Source organism: Arachis ipaensis, chromosome B07 (assembly GCF_000816755.2).
Source record: "Arachis ipaensis cultivar K30076 chromosome B07, Araip1.1, whole genome shotgun sequence".
Classification (NCBI taxonomy): domain Eukaryota; kingdom Viridiplantae; phylum Streptophyta; class Magnoliopsida; order Fabales; family Fabaceae; genus Arachis; species Arachis ipaensis.
The window spans coordinates 33,367,668-33,374,790 of NC_029791.2; positions in this window are offsets into that span (position 1 = coordinate 33,367,668).

Sequence of the window (7,123 nt, forward strand, 5' to 3'; positions counted from 1 at the left end):
TTAGTATTAAAATAGTATAACTATTGTAACCAACACACATTATTCTTTTATCTAAGAATATTAAAGACCTCCTAAATTAAAGATATATTTGGTTAAAGATTTTTTTTTTTTCACGGTATCTTTTAATCCGACAGGTTAAAGATTAATCCATCGTGAATCTAAGTTTTATTTAAAAGTTTGTCACTAGCTAATGAGTTGCTGCAAGTACAAAGCATGATTCGAACTCCCAACACTTCTTTAAGCATATATACGAGTAAACTGACCATCATTCGACCAACCCAAATTGATTAAAGATGTTTATTTTTAATTGAATATACTGTGTTTTTGGGACATGTTTTTGGCCAGGCTGTTTTTTGGTAAATATCTGGGCTTTGAAACTAATTAACAAGTTTTGATGAAAAATGATAACAAAAAGTGTAGTTTCCTATCCAACACAACAAGTATGGGACTAAGATCTGAAGACCAAGAAAAAAAATGGATGAGATTTGTAATTAAGCTGCTAGTTTTCCTAAAACACAAAAGGGCGAGTTATTACTTTCAAAAAAAAAAGGAGAGTCATTGAGTTAAACTATTTAATATTTCCCAAGAATAAAAAAAAACTATTTAATATTTATGGGTTTTATGTATATATATATATATATGTTTTAGTCTCTAAAATTTGAGATATGTATAAGTTTTGCCAGGCTGTTTTTTGGTAAATATCTGGGCTTTGAAACTAATTAACAAGTTTTGATGAAAAATGATAACAAAAAGTGTAGTTTCCTATCCAACACAACAAGTATGGGACTAAGATCTGAAGACCAAGAAAAAAAATGGATGAGATTTGTAATTAAGCTGCTAGTTTTCCTAAAACACAAAAGGGCGAGTTATTACTTTCAAAAAAAAAAGGAGAGTCATTGAGTTAAACTATTTAATATTTCCCAAGACAAAAAAAAAACTATTTAATATTTATGGGTTTTATGTATATATATATATATATGTTTTAGTCTCTAAAATTTGAGATATGTATAAGTTTTGTTAGTAATATTTGAAATGCTTTGTTTTTGTCTTAAAAAGTTTTAAAAAAATTCAATTTAAAAGAAATATTGAATGTAAGACCCAGAATTTTTAGAAAATCTCATTACGAGTCAATTTTAAATTATTTATTCATTAAGGATTTTAACTTTAGAAATTATTTTATTAAAGCTAATTAAATCAAGTTTTGATAATCAAATTTGGATTTTTATTTAATTTCATAATCATTGGATAATTTTCATATTTAAATTATAAAGTTTAGTAATGATAAAATAATAAAGATTTTATGATTTACTTTAAATAATTGAGATTTTAGAATTTATAACTTTAATTCTTATGAATAAAGAAAATTAATTATATTATCTCTAATTATTGAATTAGAACATTTTCTTAAAATTAATTAGTAATTATGATTAAATAATAATTTTTTTAAAAGTATTTTTTGTTGAATTAAAATTTGTTTTCAATTACTCTATTACTCCCTAATTTTATTAAAAATTACCTAAACTAACCCTAACCCAACACCTACACACACTCACCAAACCCTAGCCACTCCCCAAATCCACGCAGCAGCAGCTGCCATAGGAAAAGAAAGAAAAGAAGAAATGAAGGGGGGAGTAGAGGGAAGCAGGGAGAACGGGAAATGGGGAAGGGAGATCCGGAGGGAGGAAGGGCGTCGCCACCACGCCCTGCCGTCGAACCCATCCCGCTGCTGCCACCAACACCGACGAAGAGAGATGGCTCGCGAGTGAGAGGGTCGTGGGCTTGAAGCCGCCGTCTTTGTCACCGAGAAAGAAGGACGCCATCGACACCGTTCAGGGAAGAAGGAAGAGCCGCATGGAAGTCAGTGGAGGAGGGAGCCTCTGCTGCGTCACCACAGCGCCGTTGCCGTGCCTGGGTGCTGCTGTTGAAGCCACTCCTGCCACTGCTGGAGGAGTTTCGTGCGTCACCGCCGAGGGTTTGCCGCTGGTGAAGAGGAGACGCCGTCACATCTCCCAATCATCCCTGCCGCCGCCGTGCCGTCAAGAAGGAGGCCATCGGGTTGCACAAAGTAAGAGAGAGAGAAAGCACGGGAGCAGAGGAGAGAGAGGGGAGACCTACGCCAGCCACCGCCGCTTCTGCCGCCCGAAACCCCGCTGTTGTCACCGAAAAAATCTGCCACTAAGGGTTTTTGAGTTTGGTTTTTATTCGTTTAAGATTTCAGAAACTTTATCGTCTCTGTATGTGGGTTTCAGTCACCATTGCCGGAGTCCGGTCGCCGCTGCCGCTTGAGGTGGCTGCCGGGGCCGCTGCTAAACTGGTTCAGAGCCCGCCGCTATTTTGTTTCGCTAGTTCAGTAAGTATTTCTGTTTTGAAAGTCCTGCGTTAGTGTTCTGTTCCGTGTAATAAAGTATTTGCGATGTTCATGGTTTTAGGAGTTAGAATCCGAGTTTGCTTGTGGCGTTTGAAGCTGTTTCTGCTTTTGAGAGAGCGAGCGGAGCCAAGGTTTTGGTTGCCGTCAATTTGGGTTGAGGCGAAAGGAACTCTGTGAGGCGTTTGGGCTACGGTTTTGCGTATTAAGGTATGGGCCTTTTTAGAAAACTACACTTTACGAATTAGAATTATTATATATGGATATTGATGTGAGAAAATGTATCTTTGAGTGATTGTATAAGTCTTATGTATTATTGGTTGTCTTGGATGAGTATGAATGCTTGTTTGGCTGGATTATCGTTCGGTTTTGTGAAACGAACTGTTCTTGAAATTTTTCTTTAAAGTTATTTTGTAAAAGTTTTGAAATCGAGTTTATCCTGTTGAAAATTGATTTGAGTTGAATTGGTGTTCTTGAAATCTGAAAATGATGTACCTTTGGAACCAACTTGATTTTTTTGAACTAATTTGGCTTTGAACCCGTGGAAGAGGGTTGCGGATTGGTTTGGTTGGGACTTGGAAAGGGTGGCAGAGTCCATGTTTTAGGGGAGGTGCTGCCAAAATTCCTAGAAAATCCGAGTCTTTATTTGAAATGTTATTTGAAAAATTATGAATTTAAGGCCTTTACTATCTTACTTGGAGAATTGTGCATTTGAGACTTTTATTATCTTTACCTGAATTAATTATGGAAGTGATGAAATTATGTTTTAAAAAGAATTATTGAAAAGAGAATTATGACTTAGCCTTGTTTTCTAAAGAAAAATATTATGTTTATTGGTGCAAGTCATTAGGAAGAGATTTATGCTTGAGGGCTGTTTTAAAGGTGAAAAGGGTTTATGTTCTTCTTTAATTTGATTAAAAGATTTTACTCAGAGGAGTTTCAATGACTTTGAAAGAACTTGAAAGTTTATTGATAAGTCTAATTTTACAATGTTATAGGAAAAGTTTAAAGCACTCTTTGAATTCTGAGTTTTTCAAGACTAAAACAATCTTGGAGCAGTTTGAAATGCTTTAGATTTAATCACGGAATTGAAGCTAGTTTTGTTTAAGTAAAAGAAATGGTTTTGAACGGAGTAATTAGTTACACGACTCGGTTTGGCTTAGATTCTATTTTTATTACTCAAATTAGGAAGTCAAGGTTTTAAAGATTTTAAGCGAATTTGAGAAAATGAGTTATGTTATTCTCCCCTAAAGACTTGAGGCTCTGCTGAGGAACTTTTGTTATTGAATCCTATTTTAGAATGAATGATTTTGAATCTCTCGGAAAGGGCTTTTAATTTGGCGTGGTTTCTGAAATGTTTGAAAAAATATTGTGGAGAGTGGCCTTAGTTATAGAAAGAGAAATTTTACGTTTGAGGAGAAGGGCAAGCCACCACGTGCTCAGTAACCATGTTTTAAAAAAAAAAAGGGAATTTACATTTGTGGAAAAGTGGCTTATAAGCCTGAAATGATTCGAGGAATGGGGATTTTAAAGCCAAGGCTGGAAAGAATTGATTTTTGACTTCAAAGTAAAGTGATTTAAGAAAAAGTGATTTATGACTTAAAATGATGATTTTATGAGTTTTATGATGTTGGATAGTGGAAGTGCTATTATGTTATGAGTCAGAATGGATGTATATGATAATGAATTATAGCTGATTGTGGAATATATTATGAGCCGGAATTGTTGTATATGATAATGAATTATGGCTGATTGTGGAATAGGTTATGAGCCGGATGGTTGGGTATGAATATGGATGATTATTGAGTTGATAAAGTGATTGTTGCACTTCTAATTATCTGAGATACGAGTTTTCCTGGGTAAAAGCAGTGGCTAGCCACCATGTGCTCCAGGTTGAGACTCGATACTCTGCTGACCCTATATCGTAAGTGTGGCCAGACACTATGAAAGTTCCAGATGAGCTCGCCCCGTGGATAAACACTAGTGTGAGTGTTGTGTGATTATGATTATGATTATAAATAACTCGAGTTGGAGATGCACGATAGAGGGACAGTCCAATGGTTAGCTACCAGGACTTGTCGGGTTGGCTTTATAACCGACAGATGAGACTCATCAGCCACTAGGACAGGCATTCATCATATGCATCTATATGACATTGTTTAGGTCTGCATATTGTACTTGGTTTGCCTTTGTGATTACTTGTGATTAACTGCTAATTGTTCTACTTGAAGTAACCATTTGTTTGTGTTTGAACTTTTCTACTTGTGTTTGCTACTGAAACTCTGTTGGATTGTGGTGATTAGTTGTTGTTTGGATTGTTTGGGCCTCGGGCCGTGGTTGATCATGAGGTAGGCCGAAGGCCATGCTCGGTTTGTGTTTCTGGTTTAGAAAAGTATGAAAAGCTAAACTGGTTCAACATAGACTTAATGGACCTATACTTGGAGCAGGTTGGCCATTCATGAGGTTAGGGAAAACTTTTTGAAAGGCTTTTGAATTTTTAAGAAACAAACAGTTTCCTCTTTCAAAAAAGATTTCAGATTTTAATAGTAAATCTTTGGTTTTTAAAAAAGATGCATAAGGTGGTTGTTAATCACTGTAACAGTTTTATTTTCACATATCCTATTATAGTAATTCTGCAACCCTATACTGAGAACCATTTCGAGGACGATGTTCTCACTCCCCTACAGGTGTTTTCTTTTCAGGATATGGACGAGGAAGTCACGAAGAGTTTATTCTGTTTTATGTTTACATGATGTATTGTATTGTTTTAAATATTATATTTTCCCTCGCCTTTATCTTTATACATTCTGTAAGAGGGATAGGAATTGTATTAGTTAATGCTTGTAAAATTATTAATATGTATATATATACGTATCCTTTGTAAGTATTGATATTAGTATGGATGTATGTTTTGAAAAATTCGCTTTAACTTTTAAACAGGCTCATATTTTAGTATTAAATATTTTTAAGAGTTGTCGTAATATCCAAGCTATCAGAATGGCGCAGCCAGAAGTGTGACATTTTGATAGTTAGAGTGTTACATTGAACATTCTTACTAATATGTACAATGACAATGCAATTAGTTAAATAATGTCAAACTATCTATTTTCAATTCACCTATATATTATTGTCACTTTATTGTTCTCATTATCAACATACTTATCCATCAAGTAAATTTTAATATTTTCTAATATAAATTAGAGATAAATACCAAATCGGTATCCGAAAGATTTTGACGCTGACAAAATAGTACCTGACTTTTGTTATTGACAAAATAGCCCTTAAAAGATTTTAAAATTTAACAAAATTGCCCAATTGTGAAAGGATGATGTCATAGTAAATGGAAAACGTTGATGTGGCCGTCGAAAGAGAACTCCAATGATGGCAAAGAGCTCCGACAACGTTTCTGATGGAAGGGAACGCAACGGCAAGGTACTGCCATGGCAGAGGGGATGCGGAAGGAACACAACAGCGTGTTGAAGAAGAAGATGAAGCAGCGAACACAAGAATGCGGCGAAGTATTACCATGGCTGAAGGGGTCACAACAGCGTGCCATGGCAGTCTAGCGGAAGGGGACGCAAAAGGGGACACAGTTACGTATTGAAGAAGAAGAAGCGGCGAACACAAAAAATGCGGCGAGGTGTGGCGGTGTGCCATGGCGGTCTTCTTCTTCAGTTACCATGGCAGAAGGGGACGCAGCGACATGTTAAAGAAGAAGAAGAAGCAACGAACACAAAGAAGAAGAAAAAGAAGAAGGTCGTTGAAAATATCGTCAGAGCTCTTTGTCATTATCAGAGCTTTCTTCCGACGGCCACATCAACATTTTTCATTCACTATGATATCATTTTTTACGATTGGGTGACTTTGTCAAATTTTAAAATCTTTCAAAAACTATTTTATCAACAAAAATGAAATATGTACCATTTTATCATCGCCAGAATCTTTCGGATACTAATTTAGTATTTACCTCTAAATATTATTAGCTTTTTCTTTACCTCTAAAATCACAACATTATTGAAATACTCGTACAATAAGAGAGAAAATTATTTGATTAATAACATTTTCACAGTACATGCACCAACAATGTTAAGTATTTTTCCATATTTAATGATAGACCAACATTATATCTATTTAAAATCTTTTCGGACAAAAGTAATAAATTTCAAATGTTGATTTAACCAAAATATGGACTAAAACAATGCTTTTTCGATATATTTTTATCTCTAATAGTAAATTGGTTTTGTTTAAAGTGTGCACAGAAAGAGTAAACTTCTATAATATTTTGTTCTTCAAAAAATTCAAATTTTGATAAAATATATTCCAAAAGAAAAAAAAAAAAAAAAACATCTTGATCCCTTAAAGATTATCTTCGTTGACAACAATGTACAAAATATATAGTGACACTCTAAACAGGAATATAGAGATTATATTTTGAGGTAATTTAATGTATGTCTATTTAAAAAAATAAGATTCTTTAGTACGCCAAATTTTATAACTTCACGCTAAGTGGATTTATATTGATGGTTTCTTTTATTCCAAAATGCATACGTAATTTTTCACTTGTGGAAAAAAAAAAGTGTAATTTTCAAATTGGAACAATTTTTAAAGGATCAAAAAAATATTTTTTTTGAGCTAAGGCCATTAAAGTTGGATCATTTAAGCGTTAATGATAGTTTACTCGAATTGAGAATTTTGGTTGGGATCAAAGGCATGGGTTGTGGTTGGAGGCTTGGTTTAAGTGGTATCTTATATGCTTCC